The sequence below is a fragment of the Delphinapterus leucas genome, chromosome 4 (genome assembly GCF_059928025.1).
Source record: "Delphinapterus leucas isolate spDelLeu-1000000601 "Yukka" chromosome 4, BTC_Dleu_Yukka2, whole genome shotgun sequence".
NCBI lineage: Eukaryota > Metazoa > Chordata > Mammalia > Artiodactyla > Monodontidae > Delphinapterus > Delphinapterus leucas.
The window spans coordinates 100,801,078-100,824,140 of NC_143132.1; the positions used below are offsets into that span (position 1 = coordinate 100,801,078).

Below are 23,063 nucleotides of genomic sequence, written 5' to 3' on the forward strand. Positions count from 1 at the left end.
AGGTGATCTGCAGTAAATTCTACAAATGTTCAATATCAATACTTACCCAGCTTATAGATAGTTGTTGAAAATCATGGAATTTGTCATAACAGTATGTAGAAAATCTGTTTTTCTAATATTATAAATTTTCTTTAGGTCTTCCCTCCATGCTTTGAAATATTAAGGTTATTAAAAAACAGTATAGATACCATGATGTTCATTTCACATCTTTAAAAATTTGAGCTCAAGCTGGTTTCCACTCTTGAAGAAACACAAAGAGTTCATTTTGTAGATCAAATATTCTTGTGAGAAACCTTTCCCGTAATAGTCATCTTACCACAACACACAATAACACTTGCAGTTTGCAATCTTTAATTACACACATTCCCATGCATCATAAAACTGAGCTTTTGGTTCAGCCAACGTTTTTTTCATAGCAAGATAGTTTCAATGGAGAAACTACTATGCTGACTTACAATCTGGCACAAGCTTCTTTATCTGGCTAGCTACTCCAGAATGTTTTTCAGTCATTACATCTGTGCCATCAGGACAAATTTGTAAAAACACTTAAAACTCCAAGCAACATTTGTTGTCTATGTAAGTTTTTATAATTGCATATGGATCAGTTAGTTCTATTTGTTGGCAATGAAACTGAAAAAAGAATACTTCCCTCATATCACTATCACATTTAATCTACTTCCACTAAGGGATTTGCCATGTTAGCAATATCTTTGCTTTGACAAGGTATGTATTTATCCTATGAGTTGGTCTTCCTTACCATTAGCCACTACCTGAATATAGTAGAGTCACCAAACATTTCCAAAACAAAATCACTGATGAAGTTTAAAGTTTTCACTGTCTTAGAAATTGTATGAGTGTGTGTATATATATATGTGTGTATATATATATATATATATAGAGAGAGAGAGAGAGAGAGAGAGAGAGATAGAGTGTCTTGGCAACTTGATGTACCACTTACTAGAAGCCAGCAAAACACTTAACATTTATATGTGAAATATTGAACATTTGCTTATTTGCTTCCATGTTCTTTTTTAAAATAAATTTATTTATTTATTTTTGGCCATGTTGGGTCTTCGTTTCTGTGCGAGGGCTTTCTCTAGTTGCGGTGCGCGGGCCTCTCACTGTCGCGGCCTCTCTTGTGGCGGAGCACAGGCTCCAGACGCACAGGCTCAGTAGTTGTGGCTCACGGGCCTAGTTGCTCTGCGGCATGTGGGATCTTCCCAGACCAGGGCTCGAACCCATGTCCCCTGCATTGGCTGGCAGGCAGATTCTCAACCACTGCGCCACCAGGGAAGCCCCTTCCATGTTCTTTTTAAAAGTCAGTGTTCTTTCAATGAATTATTTTTGGTTTTGATTTCATTTATGTTTTTTTATGTAAATGCCACTTGAGTTTTGATGAGTTTTTTGCTTCATTAGCCAGATCCCCAAAAGCACACTGTGGTTGCAACACTTCACTATCAGTTATGTCTAGAAAATAGTACTTAGTAATGTGAGTTCATATTTCTGAATAAAACTAGTTAAAATATTTGGCCTTTAATTTTTTTGATGCATTTTATCCTTGACATTTGTTCTAATGATGCTACTACATTCAACAAAGATGTGTTTTTTTTCTTGACCAAAAAAAAGATAAGTGAAACTTATTTAACAATATGTAAATTACAGTTAAAAAGAGAATGTAAAATTCACTTCCTCAGTTTAGCTAATAATGTTAAATTATAAAATAAAAATAAAATTTAAATCGATAACTTTTGCTGCTCAAAAGACACCATTAAGGAAATGAAAAGGCAACGATTCAAATCTGACAAAGAACTTATTCACAACTCAATAAGAATACAAATGATCATAATTTAAAAATGGATGAAAGGTGCAGAGAGTAACTTTACAGAAGAAGAAATATTAATGAACATAATCGCCTAAAAATATGCTTAGCATTTTTAGTGTTCAAGGAAATTCAGATTATAACTATAATGAGACAGAAATACATATCTACTTGAAGGTTAAAATTAAAACGAGGGACAATATCAAGTGTTTAAGAGAATGTGGAGCAACAGGGTCTCTCAAACGTTGCTGGTAGAAGTGTAAATGGTTCAGCCGTTTTAGAAAAGAGCTTTGCAATTTCCCCACATACCTTTCCATATAAGCAAGAATTCCATCTCCAGGTAATTACCCAAGAGAAGTGAAAACATGTGCACACAAGGACCTATATTAACCCAAAATGGAAATATCCCAGATGTCTATCAATGGAGTGAATAAAAATGTTATGGGATATTTATAAAATGGAATATTACTTAGCAATATAAGGGACTATTGATACACACACAAATGTGAGTAAATCTCCAAAATATGTTCAGTGAAAAAATCTAGTCACAAAAGAATATATACTGCATGGTTTGATTTACAAGGCATTCTAAAACAGGCAAAAATAATACTTAATGAAATAAATCAAATAATGGCTGCCTGGGGCCAGGGATGATGGTGGAACTGATGGCAAAAGGATACAAGGGAACTTTGGGGGGGTGATTGAAATTTCTCATGGCTTATTTGGATATTTGAAACTTCTCATATTTCATTCGTTTATACACTTAACTGGATTTATTTTGTTGTAATTTATACTTATATAAAATTGATTTTAAAATAGTATGTGATTAATAAAAATTAAATTAATTAAATTACTAAAATTTGATTAAAGTAATAAAAATTAATTTGATTTAAATGACTAAAAATGGAAAGTGTTAAAAGTAAAAGTAATTTTTTTTAGATGTCAATACAGTTTTAAATTATAGTTAACTAACCTTATAACATAGCATGTTGTAATGTGCTCCCACTGCTTATATGTGGTATGTATCTTGCATCATGTCCAACCCAGCACACGAATTCACTAGTGCATCAACACCCTGTCTGGTCTACAGCCTGCTCAGCAAGATGCATCCACTGATCACAAGTACAGATGTAACAACAATGCCAGATTGTTATAAAAGTTTGCAGTGCTTACCTTTAGGTGTTCTTGCAGACTGATAACAGTATCCAAAATATACTTGAATATCACTAGCTGGGAAAACAACAGTTATATTAATGTACAGTTAAACTTGTGCAAAATAACTAATAATAAATTAGAGAAAATGATTTAAATTATGTATCAATTTATGGACCAAATTCTCAACTGGTTAATTTCATATATTAACTGTAGAATTTTAAAATATATTCGATATTAAAATACTCAAAAACACAAAACCTCTAAACAAATATACACCTTTGAATCGAATTATTTTCCTCCAAAATTATATATTCTTTGTATAATAACCAAAGAAACCAAAACCAAAAAAAATTATGAAACAAAAACATAATGATTAAAATGTAATGAGGAATTTCTCTATAGTGATTCCTTTGGCTTCAGCCAGTATGCCCAACTAGGCATGTTGGAATTCTGTTTATTAATATTAAAAATGTAGCAAGTCATTTTTTCAAGCTTCATTTTCATTTATAATGAAGATGATGATATTGGCTTCAAAAGTTATTTAGCAATAAAATTGTATAATTTATGAAAAAGTGTTTTTGAAATGTTCTTGAAAATATACAATAGTAAAAGTGATTAAGTTCTTAACCTGTAGTACCACACAAAGCACTTAGGGATATACATCAAACTTAGAATATAAAAGAAAAGAACATATTCCTGGTCTCTGCCCTGCTTACTCTGACCATGGGTACCCTCTCCTCCAACCCCATCTTTTTTTTGGTTTATCCTTGCCTTGAGAACAGATTAAATATTTACAAAGAGATCCCATAGCCTTGGCCATTCTTTCTGGTAGAAACTTAGATCAAGATCTTTAGATTCAGCATCCAGTGTCCTAAACATGCTTGTCTGAATTCTCCTTGACCCCAGAAATCTTGGGTAAACTCTGAGCCCCAATGTAATGCCCACATCACTTGTGCTTAACTCAGACCTTAGGACTGGAGCTGCGTCTTGTTCCTTATTTCCAGTGAATCTGATATGTTAGCAGCCCCTTTAAAACTGAGACTCTGAATTCTAGCCTTTCTGGTTGTAGCAGGAATATTCAATGTAATTCTTGCTAATTTCTCTCCTAAGGCCTATGAAATACCCCACAGGTGTCTAACAAAAATACTGATATCTTTCCATTTACAGACATATATCCCTAACCAAGATATAGAACTTTTCTAACTAATCAGTCTCAGAACTCCTTATTTCCCTGTCCTTTCTACCTGATTGATTCATGATTTGGGGGCTTCCTTAACAAGTTCTCTGTCATTGCATAACTGCAGTGAGTCATTGTTATTTATTGAACACTGTTCTAGGAACTGGGTAAGTCATTCCTTCCCAACCACCCACAGTTGGCTGACTTGTACCACAGGCTTCTTGGCTTTCTCCTCCCACAGCCTGTGTTGGCAGTTGGTCTAAAGTCTAGACTGAACAGTGACCAAGGGTGAAAGAGCATATGTCTGTTTATGGGAGAATTAGACACCATGTTTCTATAACAGCTTTGCATTTCATAAATTTTTGGAGTTTGGCAGGGGTTCATTTTTTAAAATTTCTTTACTTATATGTCAAAATTATTCATGATGTGACTACTGGATCAGTTTCAAGGGCCCCACAAAATGGGAATATTCTATAATGTTTTGATATCTTGTTTTATTTAATCTTCTATGTCTGAAAAATTGAATGAAAAATCAACCTAACATCTACTTACATTTGCCAGGGAGACATTAAAATCATTTACTAGTAATGTTACACAAAATGTATATGTAATTTGTAGACGATGTCTCAGGAATAAAAACTTTTCTATATTCTACTCTTTTTATTTCAATATTTTTTATATGTATTTTTGGGGTAATTTTTAGGAAAAAATATATCCCTAGATCCTTTATCAGAAGTCAAAAGTTTAAATGCAATAGAAAATACAATATGCACACCTCATTTGAGCATTCTAAAATGTAAAGATATTTGCTGAAATTTGACTTTTAATGCCCAAATACTTTTTGTTTTAAACTGATTATAGGTAGGATTGCCCAAGCAACATTAATGGTGATCTGAATTTTCTTTTTCTATTTTCATGTAAATTCAAAATCAGTATGCCCGTTTGAAATAATGAGTTCTATAGTATTAGCAGGAGTTTAATATACTTCCTGGCAAGGTACTGGAAGTCACTAAACCGTGTATGAATAATTTTTGTCTTAGTTATATCTTTTCCAATTATTATGTCGACTCTCTTTATCAAAATTAATAATGAAAGTACTTTTTCAAGAAATTGTTAGTGAAAACCAGTAAGAGTAAGTCAGCCGCATGGTATTCATTTATTCTTCTTGCCTCATCTTAAGTCACTAGATCAATTCGAAACTACCAGAACTCAGCAGATCTAATTACACAGAGAGTCTTATCAGGCCAGCTGTAAAGAAAATGGGGGCAAGAGTGCTTAGCCAGAAAATGAAGAAGTGAAACCTGGAATGATAACGCTATGTATTGGAATAAATTATTGAGTGGCAGTTGTGACTGAGCAATGGGACATGGAGTGAAGGTGAAAGTCTGTGTTATCAGTATTATGGAAGGATAGTAGTCCAAATTGACAGGCAAAATTTCAATCTCTGGGTAGTGTTTCTAGGTTAGATACATGCAAGATGTCAGAAGTTCAGACTGCTGTGGAAATAAAGATAGAGACACTTACATAGAGTAGAAGCCATTTTTAGGTCTTTTACTAGAAACTGGGAAATAAGGGGAGAGATTACAAATGGGAAATTCTAAAAGACTGTGACGGGGAGATACAGGCAAACATATACTCAAAATAGCTTACCATAATTATTGCATAAATAAATGTTCAAGGAATTTGTGTAATGGGGTAGCAGAAGAAAGGGTATAATAGATAATGTGAATCCTGGCCAAATAAAGCTAGTGAAAATGAATTAAATATAAATTAAAATTTATTTAGTTATATGCACACCAAATATTTACAAAAATATTTTTTAACCTACAGATCTCATCCAGAAGCATAAAAATGGTACAAATGTAATTTTTGCTAGAATAAATAGACTGTTTTTATAGAGTTTGGTAGAGTTTCCTTTTTTAAAATCAAATATTTAAACTAAGCCTATATTACCTATCTTTGTTATTGAATAAATGGTCTTCTGAAAGTTCTAAATGGACTGCTAGACAGTGTAGGTTAGTGGCCAGGAATATTAATATGGGTATTTACTAGCACTCAATGTTTTCTCCATCAATGATATCTTGATGTCCGTGTTGCTATAAGTTTCAAAGCCAAGTTCATATGCACCACAACCAAGCTGCTCACTAAGTATTCCCTTCTTTAAGCTGTCTCTCAGTGAGGGTTCATTCAGTTGCAAGTAACACAATACATGGTTATGGTGAAAGGCCTGAAATTAACGTTCCATATTACGTGCTGCTTTAATGGCCTAGCCACCACAAGTTCTCCTCCATATTTTGCTCCTGCAGAGAAAGTCCCCTAGCCAAACAATCATCCTTACCAAATGGGCAAAATGCAGGTCCTGCTCACCCTTGAGTAGCATTTAAGTACTCTGCTAATACTCAGAATATTCAAAATAGCCAATCACATATTCCTTGTGAACCAGGGGGCATCACACCCTCTTGATAATACAAAGTCTGCCTGCCTCTCTCAGCACTGTTTCCTAGTGTAACCCCCTCGTAACCCTGCATGACATGCAGTATCCATCTACTCAGGCATGTATGTGACTAATAAATTGTTGTTGATCACGTATGGCCAGAGTGGGTTGTCAATATGTTTGGCCATCCCCATAACCCTAGGGTAGGAATCTCTCCCACACCAATATGATTAAGAGGAGGTGATAAAACAGTGACTAATAGTGGCTCAAGCAATAAAGATTTAAAGACAGCCATTTCACATAACAAGACAGAAGTAGTCTTTTCATGGCTGTTTCAATGTCTCAACACAATGATTAACTACCTAAGCTCTTTCAAGCATTTTCAAGCATTAAGTTGACTATGGGCCTGCTGAAGACCCCATTTTACTTTTCTTTTTTTGGTCTTTGCTGTCTTTAATACAAGAAATTTTGTATTATGTTTTTAATTACTTGGTTATATACTAGATTGGTGACCTGGAGAATATTAACTACAGGTGAGTACACATCTCCAAGCAATAGATGCATTTTAATATGTAGATGTATACACTGATTTCATTTATTCTCAGAAATTCATTATTCTTTTAAACAGAATTATGTTAGAAACAGATTAAATCACCACAGGTGTTACCAAATCAGCAACATTAAAGGTAATGGTTGCAGGGAGTGTGATCAGTTCATGGGCTTTCTTATGATTGGTTGGTGGTGAGATAAAAGGGTGTTGTTTAGGGAATCTTAATCATCAACCTTCTGGTCCCAACTAGTCTGGGATCTACATGCTTGTCAGCATATAGTCACTGTCCTCCAACAGAGTGGGGGGTCTTAGTTCCTCCGGAACAATTCAAAGATATGCATCAGATTGTTGTGTATATCCCTTGAGGGGGAACTAGGACTCTTTTTTGCTGAAATTTTGTTTAAGCTATCATTACTTTTCTTGCTTGACTGCTTTTCCTTTGTTTCTGCATTCCCTCACTTCCCTAATTAGTAACTGCTTGTGCCTGCTTTTTGGAACTTTGAGGAAGGCTGAGGAGATGAAAGCCTTTTTTTCTACAAACAAGAAATGAGGGACACAGCAGGGGTCTGTCACTGGGGAGGTCCCACAGGGTCCTGCTCAGTTTCACAGCTAAATCATAATTGACTATAGCTTTCATTTATGTGAAAGATATTATATGCTAGACCAGTAACTATGTTGTATTACTTAATAGAGTAAATAGGTCCATACATGCAAAGCCAAGAGAACTGAGCACTTAGTAAATGCTAGCTAGCATGGAAATAGAGCATTTCATTTCATCAACACATAAATCCTATGAGTTAGGTTTAATTTTCCTCATTTTATAAACTAGGAAGCATTAACACAGAGAAGGTAAGTAACATTTTCTATATTCAAACAAATTAAAGTCAACATTCAACCTCAGGCTATGGTATTCTAAATGGTTTGATCTTTCCATTCAATTTAGGGAGAACCAATAGAATTCCTGATATTATGCAGAACCTCATCTGTTGGGAGATCAAATGGGTCTTGATCTGGCTTGTAAAATATATTAATTGAAAATTCTGGAGAAAACAAATAATTTTCAGCCTTAGCAGGAATAAAAATCCTCTTTGACTTTACTTTCTTCATGTGGAAACAGATGAAAGAGTCCTAACAAATATTTCTCCTCCAACCACTTTCTTCCCTCCTAATAAATATTTCTCCTCCAACCACTTTCTTCCCAGTCCTATACCTCCTTCTCAAGGACCCCTAACTGACTTTTTTAAAGGAGGCTCTTTCCCAAGCCATATGGCCCTTCCGCAGAACCGTGGGTAATTGGACCATGATGAATAGCCTGATCAGCCATGCCAGTTGGAGTCACTCCCTGGAATTTGAAGCTGGATTGAATGTTTCTAGTGAATCTCTATTAAGACTGTGAACTATGAACTAAAGTCATGTAGAAGGAAGGCTGGGCCATGTCCATAGAAAGCCAGTCAGCTGAAACAGAACAGAGCAGATAAAGAAGAGAAACAGAAGAAAGAAACAGAGAACGATATCTTATAACCCTAGGTGAAGAAGAATGCTGAGAGGTAGAAAGAGACAGTAGGGACAGCAAGAACAAAACTAAGAGTGAGCAGAGAGCAATACCTTTGATTCCTCAGGACCTGCTAGTTCCTGGAGCCAGCCTTTCCAAAAGCCTCACTGTGATTTACAGCATTGCGTCTCATATTATTCATTCCAAGAATCTCCTTTTTGACTTTAACCTAATTTGCTTTGTCCTCTTTCTTGGAGCTGAAGAAGCCCTGCATGAGGAAACAGAAATACAAATACAAACTGAATTCAGTTCTGAAAAAGTCAAAAGATTAATGAGTTTTATATTTTTGGAAATACTAATTTCATTTGTACTTACAAAAATGCATACTGCATTTTACCACAGATTACACTGGATATATTCTGCCCAATATGCTTATTTATATTTCCCAATTGACATGAGAAAACATCTATGTAGATTCAGCTTACTCACATGTAATCTGGTAATTATAACACCTTGATACAAAATCTGAAATAAATTACAAAAAGCAATTTCCACAATGATTGGCAAAAATGGTCATGCATATTTATTACTATGAGTTCTTCAAAGACTACTCTTTTCACATTTCCCCTCTCCTTGAAAATTATGAAATCTGAAGGATAAAAACAAAAACTGCAAGCATGCAAATGTGTAGTTGTGATATAAATACTCTCTTCTTTTATCCTAACATTTCATTTTCAATCTTTTTCCAGAGAAGCAATCAACTGACACATGTAATATTCCAATACATTTTACACACTGAAAAGTTGGCATATTTGGCACTCAACTCTGGCAGATTTTCACAAGCATCCAGATTTTTAAACCCATCACTGAAGAATAATTTTCAGGAAACAGTCCACTCACATAAATTGTGTTAGTTTAATAGTATAAAGTAGGTAGGGTGAGCAGACTTGGGTTTTGGAGATATTCTGGGGTTCATTTTAAGAAATCAACAGTTATTTGATTCTTTAATTCTGGACATATGTAGTGAAAAGTGTCAAAATGCAACCAAAAAAATGAAGACATCGGATCAGGTAATCATATTAAAAACAAACTCCTTACTTTCTCTGCTGGAGATATTAGACCTCAAGAAATATAATAAAAATCAGTTATGTTTTGAGTGGAAATAAATCATGAATCAGTTTTATATGATAATATGATACTAAATAGAGCATTTATTCAAACTGGATGATGGAGAACATCTCCACTGATCAAAACTACCTGTCTCTCCAGCATCAGTGTCTGCTGCTCTCAGTCTTAAACTTGACATTCTTGCTGCACAGAACAGCTCAGGGTTCTCTACACACACAGCATGCTGTCTGGGGACTCGACCTGTGCTCATATTGCCATCTTTCTCAGGACATTCCTTTCCTCTACTCCCCCATAATATTCCTTACCTAGTTTTGCCACATCAGGTAATATAATAATCCTTTTATTTCCCTATTTTGCCTGAATGCCTTGTAGGTCTTTAAAGATACGAGTTATTTTCTGCCAAGTCTTGTAATTCCCTACAGATCCCTGGGTTTCTATCGATGCTTGTCATGGTAGCACAGAAAGATTGCATTCCCACTTCTTTCCTGCATTGCTGGTATAGGGAACACCCTCCAGTCTGCTCCCAACTGGAGGAGATGGAAGAACGGCTTCTGCCTTGCAACCATCACCTAAGAGTAATCACACCACACTAGACATCATCTCCCTTCTTGAGCTTTCTTTCCTTGTCATAAGTTTTCTAGGCTCAGCTAACAGGTACACACTGATTCTGGACTCTGACACTAAAATGCTACCCAGTGGCCTTCCCCCAGGGCACCAAAGCAACCACCATAGTTGTTTCCCTCGTGGTTAAATTTACTGGTGACTCCATGAGTATCTGAGGTTTTTAGTCATAAATTTCGATGTTCCGTTCAACGTTAAGCTGTCATTTTGTCAGCAAAACTCATTCTTCAGTTTTTATACTCTCACATTGGCGGGAAAAACAAAAAGGTGAGAGATTCTACTACATTCTTAGCCCGTACTGTAAGATAATAAATTATGGGAAAGCATCTCTGGGGTCCTTCTAAAAAAAAAAAAAATGTCAGCACCATCACCATTGGCTATGTTGTCATCCATATATCACTGTGGAGTAATAGCTTCTCACTCAGAAACTTCAACCTAAGTGCCTATTCAAAAAGACTCAGGGTCCCAACTCTATAGCATTTTCCCAGTTGACAGGTACTACAATGTATATAAGAAACCAGATATATCTTGAGAATGCATTGCCAAGTAGTACCAGATAGAGAAGAAAGAATGGAGTAAGCAAAAATTGTTCTTTTGGCCATTTGCCTGAAGAATGCACTGCTGGAATTACCAGTTTAACCAAATTAAGGGATCTGATGATTGTTTTGAATACTGGAGGATTGAAATGAGATGGTCTAATATGGATATTTTGCCAGATTTTGCTTCCAGAAATAGTGCCATGAAGGTTTGTGTTAGATATTTTAACATATCACTTGGGTTGGTGAGTAAGACCTCAACTGATTTGTGAAATATGTGAGTCTAATGAGCTCTGACACATTCAACTTGATAAATGGATTATGATGGTTCAATTCACAGGAAAATTACTTGAGACAAGAACAAATAGATTGACCTTCAGAAATAGTCTACCATTTAATACTCACCAAAATACTGGTGAACCGTATAATAGAATGTCTTTCAATTTGGGTTTAGAAGACATTTTCTTATTAGATTGGGATTATAAACTTTTGCGAAGAATGCCTTTTTCATATATTAGGAAGTACCTGATATCAGTACAACATCGCTGATGAAAATTTTGATCTTTTGGTTATGGGGCTATCAGGTTTCTCCAATGTAAAATTAAAAATTTTTCCCTGCCATACTCCATTCATTAGAAGCAAGGCACTAAGCCAGCTTATATTCAAGGGAAGGGAAATTAAACTCTACCTCCTAGGAGGGGTATCAACAAATTTGTAGATATATATTAAAATTATTAAAGCAATTAATATGTATTTGGAGGGAGGTACTTTGAAGTTCTGCAAATATCTTGTTTCTCCTTAAATTTTCATACACTAATTTTAGCATTTAATGATGTATTTTACTGGCAGGAATTGTTACTATGTTGAATAACAGTTGTTTTTCATTTACCTCATTCCATCTACATTTGTTAATTAAAATTATTCTATAGGGAAGATTTGTCCCTTCACTCATTTGTTTATTTAGTCAATCATTTATTTACATCATATGGACTCATTGACATTTATTTTATTCTTTGGTCTATAAGCCAATACTATCATTATTTATTTATTTATTTACTCAAATTATTCCTGCTTAAGCCAATGGCAGCTCTTTCATGTTGACTCCTATGTCCTTTTGACATGACACCATTTGTTTGTTTGTTTGTTTTGCCCTTACATATTCTCGTAGTACAAAATGCTCCAGGCTCATTTTATATTTCCCTACCCCTGTCCTAGAATCAAGACTGGTTTCCTTTTTTGAAAGATAATATTAGAAACCTAGATCTGGATACTAGATGTGATCATAGCCACCATGGTGTCTAATTTCATGTCCTTTTCAACAGTCAAAACTAAGAAACATATATATTACATATATTTACTTATGTGAATTTATATGTTTTATATATTTTATAGTTTTACTATACACAATAAATATATAAACACCTGCTATATATATATGTATATATACATATAAAACCCATGTATACATATATATCTATATTTTATACATATATATCTATATTTTATACATATATATCTATATTTTATACATATATATCTATATTTTATACATATATATCTAGATATCTAGATAGTCTATCATCTAATATCTCAGACTTTACAAATATAAGGTTCATCTATCTTTCCTGCATTGATTATTGTAACTTTTTCTTTACAGTGAGAAATCTGGCCTTCATTATCTATAGTATGTGCATGTATTTACTCAACCCTAGTTTACCTATGAAATAGTTTCAATTGCTCACCTGTACCACTATGAGAACCACATTTACCAACTACAGTATCATATTTACACACAGTTTTTGTCTGTTTTTGCCTTACAGTATCTAGCTCAAACACTGTTTTCCTAAGTAACTTTTATCACCTTCCTTCTCCCCACTTTCTTTGATGAGCTTATGGAACACATTTTATCAAACACATTTGTAATATGGTTAGTTTCATTTGTTACAGTCTGTGTTCCATACAGTTTTCTCCCACATCCTGGTTAATTTTACAATATTTGCTTACATATGGTTTACTCTTTGTGACATATACTTCTTCAGGTTTTGACAGACCTAAAGAGATATGTATCTACCACAACTACCTTACAGAACAGTTTCATCAAAATAAAAATTCGCTTGTGCAGCTCCCTGATAGTCAAACCCTCCCCCTTCCCCAACCTCTTAACCGCTGGTATGTTTTCTTTCCCAAGAGTTTTGACTTTTCCAGAAAGTCATATAAATAGAATCACACAGTATGTAGATTTATGGGTCTGGCTGCTTATACTTATCAAAATGCATTTAAGAATCATGCATATTGTTGCATGAATTAATAATTAGCTGCTATTTCTTGCTAAATTATATTCCATTAAAGTTTGTTTTTATTCCTAGTTTAGAGAGTGTTTATTATGACTGGATATCAAGTGTTCTTTCTGCATCTACTGAGTTTTGTAAATATGATGAATTATACTAGTTGTTTTTTTATTGTTAACCAGCTTTGAATTCTTAGGGTAAACCTCACTTGGTCATGATGTATAATTATAATATATCACAAATTATATATATGTATCACTATATGCTCCTAAGCTCACTTAGGTTGTTGGTAGAATTTATTGCCTACTGGTTGCAGGACCCCAACTTCTTGCTGGTTGTCAGCTGAGGCAGCACTCAGCTTCTAGAGACCACCCACACTTCTCTGAGACTGTCTGCAGTTTCTTTCCACGTGGGCTTCCTCAACAAGTCTGTTTATTTCATCAAGCCAGCAAGGAGAGTTTCTGCTAGTAAGACAGAGACGTATGTAATGTAATACAATCATGGGACTGACATCCCATCACTTTCTCCATCTTCTGTTGTTAGAAGCAAATTTAGGCCCCACACATACGCAAAGGGAGAGAACACAGGAGGCAGTAATCATGGGGACCACTCAAGAGTCTTTCTACTACAGTCAGTATGATGAGAGGCCTATCAATTTATTGATATTCTCAAGGTACCAGTTTTTGGTTTCATTATTTTTTTCTATTATTTTTGTTTTCAATTTGATGTATTTCTGTTCTAACCTTTATTATTGACTTCTTTATATTTTCTTTGGTCTTCTTTCTTTAGTTTCTTAAGACTGAAGCTTAGGATACTTATCTTAGGTTTTTCTTCTTTTCTATTGTAAGCATTTACTACTACACTTTCCCTCTAAGTTCTACTTTAGCTACATCTCACAAATATTTTTATGTTGCATTTTCAGTTTTTATTCAGTTCAATTAAAAAAATTTCTTTTGAAATGTATTCTTTGATTCATATGTGGAAATGTGCATCTCAATGTCCAGATATCTTTTTGGTATTGATTTTTGTTTGACTCTATTGTTGACTGAGAATGTACTTTGTATTATTTATACTCTTCTACATTTGTAAAGGTTTGTATTATTGCCCAGAATATGGTCTGCATTGGTGAATATTTTATATGCTATTGAGAAGAACACATATCATGCTGTTATTGGTCAGAGTGTTTTATAAATGGAAATTAAGTGAAGTTGACAATATTTTTTCTCTACTTGTTCTGTCAATTACTGGGAAAGAAATATCAAAGCCTCCAAATATAACTGTGAATTTGTTCATTTCTTCTATGAAGTCTATTGGTTACTGCCTCATGTATTTTGAAGCTCTGGATATATATGCCTTTTTGAAGTCTACCATAAAAAAATTTATAAATTTTCTGGATAGCAATAATTATTTGAAAATATGATATCTCCCAGAAATAAAAAAACAGTGTGAACCTCATCCTATTGCTAGTAGAATTAAAATTCAGTTACTTCTTTAAGCTTCAGTCTCCTAACTTAAAACAATTAGGATACTAATTGCACACTGAGAATAAGGAAAGCGATCTGATAGCCCAGAGCTTGTGTGGCAGGAATTGCTAGATCTTGGTGTACATCTGATGAGCTTGATCACTCTCACAGATCACTAACTAGATAAGGTCACTTTGTGACATTGACAAAGGGAGTCCAGTGCTAGACTGCTCCTTACATGCCTGAGAACAGATTTAAAATAAAGTTACTATGCAAACTATAAAAATTATCAAACATACCTTCCCCCAATAACTTGAGTCACTTTTGCTTCCTAACCAATTGGAACTTTAGCCTCCTTCTATTATTCTAGCCTCCTCAACAAGGTTTTTAAGATACCCGATCATAGACTTATCTCTCCTCCTTGACAATTACCAATCTAGAGTAATCCTCAATCCATTGATCCTTTCCTAAAATTACCTTTCACAGGACCAAATCCTAAAATAAGCTCCTTTAAACACCTTCTTACTGAGACACTTCCTGGTTTCCCAGAGGAACTCAGCTCCTTGTTATTGCAAACATCAAAAAACCTAATTTTATTTATAGCTTTCTTTCTCGTGTAATTCAATAGTTGGGCATCAACAGATGCAACATAGAGATATGGTAATTAAGGTAATACAAAAAGTATGGTAATTAATTAAGGTAATACAAAAAATAGCACTGGTGGTACCATATGATAAATACTCATACTTTAATATAACTGAATTTCCAGTTGAAAGTTTATTTGAAGGAAGCAGCTATGTTCTACTCACCTTTGTGTTTCTGCTGTAAAACTGTACTTGAAAAATAATAGATATTCAATGAATGTGTTGAAAAAATAGATCAAACACTAATATTTTAAATAATAATTTAAAGATTTAGAAATTATAAAAGAACATAATGAAGACCTATATATGATATAGAAAAAAGTAAGATGGCAAAAAAAAAGTAAAATCATGAAAAAAAAGTAGAATCACAGAATAAGATAGAATTTAATCTTTAAAATGACTATGAAGAAAGAGTATCTAGATGCTCTTACTAATATTATTCCAATATCTAATATCACTGAACTTTTGTTTTTCATTTCTTATTAGGTGATATATTGAAAGAATATTGGCTCTAGTATTAGACTGTAGGATCCCTGAAGAATTGTTTTTCAACTCATCCTCCCACATTACATTCTTATTTCATATTAGGTTACTAGTCTCTTCCAAGACCCATGACCTATAAGCAGTGATTGGTTTCCTTTGAGGCCCTGCATGGCTTTATTCACAGTGCAAGTTATAAAACAGATTTTGTGTTACTCACTTCTGAATCCAGCATCATTTCCTCAAAATTCCAGACCTATCATTAAATTTGTTAGTTTAAACAATGTTTGGCCTTTGGGGGAGCATTTAGTATACTAGAGAAGACTTACTCTATTAAACTGATGGTGCACTAAATGGCACATTGATGACCTGAAAAAATAAATGTGTCTCCTTAAGAACAGGACTCCTAACCAGGGAGAAACTTGGACATTAGGCAAAGAGATGGTTCATTAATGCTTAACCATCAGCTACATAATCAATAATCTAAGAATCCAGAAGGCCTCTTTATGGAGTGAAGTATTAATATATTATTAATATTCTTTTTAAACATTGATAAGGCACATATTGTCAGCTAATTAAGACACTGTTTCTCTATAAATACAAAAGAAAGAGTAACTTTCCAATGTACTGCTGTCAATTGATTAGCTTATATACTGATTTACTAGCATTATATTTAATTAAATCCCTATTCGGTATAAGTGGAAAGAAGTTCTGTTTGTAAACATTAATTTGTTTTTACAGTCCTCCTTTTCACCTCAAAATCTCTCTGTATAAAAAGAAGTTCAGTTTTTCTGGCTTTGAAAAGTTACACACACACCACCCACATATATTTAAAATTTGTAGTTAAATTGCATGAAACTGTAAATAAATAAGTATTCTTTATTGAAGTTAGAGGGTTTTTTTTTAATTGTCAGTTAAGAAGGTAGACAGATTAGCACCGTTTTAATAATACCAATTATTGAGTATGTGAATAAGCTATTTAAATTTTCATTGTTAAATCATTGTAGATTCACAGGTATTTGCAAAATTAGTACAAAGATATTTTTGTATCTTTCACCTAGATTCCCCCAATAGAGACATATAGCTGTAGTACAATATCAAAACCAAGAAATTGACATTGGTATATTGGTATACCTTTAACTACACTACAGACATTATTATTAACCAGTTTTATCATTTCTATTTATTTATTTATTTTTGGCTGCGTTGGGTCTTAGTGACAAATAATTTTATAATTTTTAATAGAATTTATCTTTTAGAGCAGTTTTAGATTCATAGCAAAATTGAGCAGAAGGTAAGAGATTTCCCTATACCCCCTGCCCCATGGACGCATAGCCTCTTCATTAGAAACATCCTCCACCACAGTGGTACATTGGTTACAATTGTACCTACACTGACACATCATTAACACCCACAGTCCATAGCTTAAATAGGATTTTACTGTTGTTATCATACATTCTATTGGTCTGGACAAATGTAAAAGGACATTGAAATACCATATATACATGTATAACATCATTCAGAATTGTTCTATTGTATTAAAGATCCTCTGTTCTCAGCCTATTCATCCACCCCTTTCCTCTAATATTATTGTCTTCACAGTTTTGCCTTTTCCAGAAAATCTAGATAACCTAGTGTTTGGCAATCACTTTTTAGATGCAATACAAAGTCACAATCCATGAAAGAAATAATTCATAAACAGGACTTCCTTGAAATTAAAAATTTCTAATTTGCAAAAGATACTGTCAAGAGAATAAGACAAGCCACGGACTGGAAGAAAATATTTGCAAAAGACACATCTGATAAAGGACTGTTATACAAAATATTCAAAGAACACTTAAAACTCAACAATAAGAACACAAACAACCCAATTAAAAAATAGGTCAATGACCTTAACAGACACCTCACCAAGGAATATATACAGATGGCAAATAAGCATATGAAAAGATACTCCACACCATATGTCATCAGGGAAATGCAAATTAAAACAACAATGAGATACCAGTACACACTTAATAGAATGGCCAAAATTAGGAGCACTGACAACACCAAATGCTGCACAGGATGTAGAGCAACACGACCTCTTATTCATTTCTGGTGAGAATGCAAAATGGTACAGCTACATTGGGAGATAGTTTGGTAATTTCTTACAAAACTGTATATACTCTTACCACACAATATAGCAATTGCATTTCTTGGCATTTACCCAAAGAAGGTGAAAACTTAATATTCACACAAAAACCTGCACATGGATGTTTACAGAAGCTTTATTTGTAATTGCCAAAAGGTGGAAAAATCCAGATTCCTTGGTAAATAGATAAGTAAACTGTGAATGGATAAATAAACTATGGTATATCCAGACAGTGAAATATTATTTAGCACTAAAAAGAAATGAGCTATCAAGCTATAAAGAGTAATAAAGGAACATTTAATGCATATTACTAAGTGAAAGAAAGCAATCTTAAAAGTCTATATACTATGTGATTTCAGATATCTAACAAAATGGAAAAGGCAAAATAATTTTATAATATAGTAATTAATGGTTAACTTTTATTTAGAAGAAATTAGTGTGTTTATTTTGCATGTAAATGACCAAAAGGAACATTTAGTTTCTCTAAACACCACTTTTTGAGATAAAATCCATACAGTATACCAAAAGCAAGGTGAAAAAGAACAACCAAAGTAATAATGAAAGATACAGATTTGGTTTATTGACTGAGAATAGACAGAACATTTGAATGTTAATAAAAAAGAAGAAAAGAAAATGAAATCTGGAACCCAAAGCCAAAAAGAAAATATTTTCATGAAAGAAAATAAGAAAAAGATTAATGGAGATTAAAATAATTTGTAGTATCATCCACCTGAAGAATAATAGAAATGAGAACATGGGAAACATCTATCATTTATGTCTGTAGAATTTTACTTACCATGGAAGTTTTTCTGAGAAAGGGATAATCAGGTTTGAGAATAAACAACTCATATAGGAGACTACAAAGTAAATCAGATTTTTCAGAATTTTTGTTAGAAGTTATGAATAAAAGTGAATATTGACTTTAAAGTAATGGAAAGAAAATTTCTGTCTCCTCCCTCCCCAGTTGTTCATACCTGAGGCCAACAAGATGTTCTTGGCTGGAACTAATTAAAATTACATGTTCCAAATGACTAAAAATAGAAGAATATTTCTTTAGAAGGGTAATTAAAATGAGAATATCTTACAAAGGAAAGTCACAAAAGCATGCATCATAAGTCAGCTGAACAATAGGTTAGACAAATCATTGGAGTAAAAAGAGAGCAGGATTCCTAGAAAGACTTTATTTGAATGATCTTTTTATTTTTTCCTAGCTTTCTTGCCTCCACCATACATAAAATTGGATTATTTCTGTTATAGTTGGATATCCTTTTACCTTTTATGAGGAATCAAAAAATAGATTTGATATTTAGTTGGGAACTGAAGTGTGGGGATAAAGAGTATTAAACAGTAAAAGTAAATAATTTTCTCTAACTCTAGTAGGATGATGCTTATTGTCTTTAGAGAAAAAAAAAGGTTTGTTTATATTGTGACAATATAATTAATGAAATGTACATAAGACCACACCCAATTTGGCAGGATGGTTCAGGTCAGGCTATGCTAATTGTAGCAAAAATGTGTTTTCCAGAAAAAAACTGTAATCTATCTAAACTTCCATGAAACATACTAACTATTCAAGTATATAGTTTATGAATTATGTCTTAGTAAAGCAATCAAAAATTAACTTTGCACTTGGTAAGACTGATCAATATTATAATGAAAGGTCTGCTTCTTTCCAATACCCCACTGGGCCTCTCCACATCATTTATGCATGCTCTCCTCACCCCCGCTGTGGCTCTGGCATCCTGCTCTGGCTAACCATAAATCTTGTGTGTACACTCTCTATTCCTGTATATCAATAGATAAGACTGCTAAGTCAGTTTCTCAAGCTCTGCCTACATATAATTATTCATCTCCCCTGCCTTGATGGCTCCTCTGGGTCCTGTCATGATAAATTAAATGTAAGGACATTGGTATTTGAGCTATATAATTTCTTTATTCTGAGACTATGAGTTGGTGCCAGTATCTGCAACATAACAACCCAACAGTCATTCAAGTTTTCTCCATTTTCTTATCTATAAACCCCCTTGTCCCCTCAGCTCATTATATATTTGATTTCTTACAAGAAATTGCTGAAATATGTACATATTTTGAGGAAACTGGGAGCCAAGCTTGTTACTGCCAGAGAAGGGAGAGACAAATACGGAAACGGAAAAAACTAGAATGAATATTGAGGTGTTATATTGCTTGACGCCAGTACTCACACCAGGGCTCTGCCACACCCTGTATACATGTTATTCTCGTCCCATTGAGACTCTTTGCGTCACCCTGCTTTGGGTCACCGTAAATACCGCCACCCCTCATGTGTGCATTCCTCACCCTGCCTAGGCTTCAACACCTTGTACTAAGTTGTCCCCTCACAGAACTGCCCTCCTCACCCTACAAGGGCTGTGCTGGGCTGAGCACCCCTGTTGCCTATACTCCCCTCATTCCACACAGGCTCCACCACAGAAGGCACTGCTTTTCCCCCAACCCCACTGCCATGTGTTCCAGGGTGGGTTTTTTGGGGGGGGGGATTGCTTGGTTTTTGGTTTTGTTTGTTTTTTGTTTTTTTCTGGCTACGTCTTGCAGTTTGTAGGTCCCCCACCAGGGACTGAACCCGGGCCCTCAGCAGCGAGACTGTGGAATCCTAATCACTGGACCGCCGGGGAATTCCCCAGGGTGGCTTTAAAAGTGGAGTCTTGTTTGTGGAAGTCTTTGCATAAATGAACTGAAAGAATCAGAAATTGTGGTTGGAGAGGGGGGATTTAATTCATGACTTTGGAAGATATACAACTGCCGCTGGTAATGACGAAATCCGGAATATGAGCAAGAGTGTTGTCACCATAATGGAGAGCAGATGTTATTGCCAATAAAACTGCTAGAACAACAGGTATGTAAATTACCAAAGGCACTGTCAGAGGAAAGTATCAAAAGTTGTCAAAAATATCAATTCAATAAATCTGTAAAGATTTATTTCTGTTGTCTTTGACTTCTGAATTCAAGTTATTAAAGCCAGAGAAAGATATTAAAAAATTATTTGAGGTATTGTCTCAATTTCTGAAACACTTATCTGTACCAAAGAAACTACAAAACATGCCTTGTATGTTAATTTATCATATAGTCACAAAACACAATTAGGCTATGCACCAAGGACTTAAAATAGACTACTATAATTAACATGCATTTTATAATGGTTGGTTGATTACTCTTTTGAATGTAGTTTAAATATAATAAAAATGAGAAACATAAAAGCTAATTACATTAGAATATGAGTTGAAACTGTAGTTTTTAATGGTTGAGTCCACACTGATAGTAAATTATATCATGCTGTTTAATTACTTGGAGAAACTCTAGCTATTTAAAATAGATATTTCATGACACTAATAATTACAACAGAACAAATATATTTGTGGATTATTTAGTTTAGTCATTTATTTAGCAAATAAAAATAGATCATATATATATATATATACAGCAGATTGAGAAAGAGAGAGATAGACATATAGACAGAGATAGGTTTAGATACAGTAGACTTTAGAAGTAGATTTATTCTAGACTTGCTTAGCAAAGATCTAAATTATTCTTTGACAGGATTTATTTTATTTCACAATATTTTAATATAGTGAAAATATGTTGACAAGGTTCCTAAACGTTGGCATTTCAATGAGAGGAAACCATACACAGAGATTAATTTTGCCTGTTTTGAAAAACACATAAATGGAATAATTCAATATAGAGGTGTTACAAATATTTTCTTACCTTTAATCCTAAGTAGTTAATATTTTGGTGCTTCTGTAAACAGTCTTTTTCTTTCTTTTTTAAAAAAAATATTTTCCATTTTTTCACAGATAGTACTATACATACAATGTATTTTTGTATATTGACTTTTTTAACTGCGATATTGCAAAATTCACTTGATTCATTTTTTGTAATTACTCAAGCTATTTTTAATACACAAAAAATGTTTTCTATGAATAAATACACTTTTACTTTTTCCTTTCCAATCATTACATCTTTTATTTCTTTTCCTTTTCTTCTTTTAATGCTTGGGAAGTCAATAAAATGCTTAATAGAATGATGAAAAGAGAAATCCTTGGCTTCTTCCAGATTCTAAAGAAAAGAATTCATATTTTAACTACTGTGTATGATGTTAGCCCAATTTTTTCCATAGGTGTCCTTATTAAATGGCAGAATTTTTCCCTCTTCCTTTCTATGAAAGTTTTTTTTTTTTTTTTTTTGTCTGTGTTGGGTCTTTGTTTCTGCTCACGGGCTTCCTCTAGTTGCAGTGAGTGGGGACTAGTCTTGGTTGTGGTGCACGGGCTTCTCATTGTGGTGGCTTCTCTTGTTGCAGATCATGGGCTCTAGGTGCGCGGTCTTCAGTAGTTGTGGCACACAGGATCAGTAGTTGTGGCTCATGGGCTCTAGAGCACAGGTTCAGTAGTTGTGGTGCACGGGATTAGTTGCTCCGTGGCATGTGGGATCTTCCCCGACCAGGGATTGAGCCCATGTGCCCAGCATTGGCAGGAGGATTCTTAACCACTGCGCCACCAGGGAAGTCCCTCTATGAAAGTTTTATTATAATGCAGTGTTGAATTATGCCAAATGCCTTTTTTGTAACTATTGACACGATTACAGAATTTTTCTCCTTTCAGGTGAATTATACTGTTGATTTTTAATAGTAAAAAAAAAAAACTGTATATTTTGAAGGTATACCTACTTTGTTCTACATGTATTATTGTTTTTTAAATTATTGCTGGATTTGTTTTGTGAACTCATCTTACTGAACATATGTCTTGTAGTCTCTTTGGGCTGCTATAATAAAATACCATAGACCATGTAGCTTATGAACAACAGAAATTTATTTCTTACAGCTCTGGAGCTAGAAGACTGACATCATCATGACAGCTGTTGGGGTAAGGCCACTTTTATAAGAGCAATAATCCCATTCGTGAAGGCTACACCCTCATGACCTAATCACCCCTCAAAATCCCTACCTCTAACGCCACCACCTTGGAGGTTACATTAAAACATAAATTCTGGCAGTACACAAACATTCAGACCATAGAAACACATAAAAGCACTTTTAAAAAATAAAGGAAACATTGAAAAGAGAAGAGGGGCTTCCCTGGTGGTGCAGTGGTTAAGAATCCGCCTGCCAATGCAGGG

At 34.1% G+C, this 23,063-nt stretch overlaps 1 long non-coding RNA gene across 1 annotated transcript in view; it reads right to left on the reverse strand.

Annotated features, from left to right (window-relative positions):
* Positions 1 to 915: 915 nt before the first annotated feature.
* The window catches only part of LOC149749399 (uncharacterized), a 74,997-nt gene continuing 52,849 nt past the window's right edge, over positions 916 to 23,063 (reverse strand). The window contains exons 3-4 of the long non-coding RNA XR_016393093.1: positions 8,741 to 8,895; positions 916 to 3,049 (exon numbers count right to left, since the gene is read on the reverse strand). This is a non-coding gene — a long non-coding RNA (uncharacterized LOC149749399). The remainder of the gene's footprint in view (positions 3,050 to 8,740; positions 8,896 to 23,063) is intronic.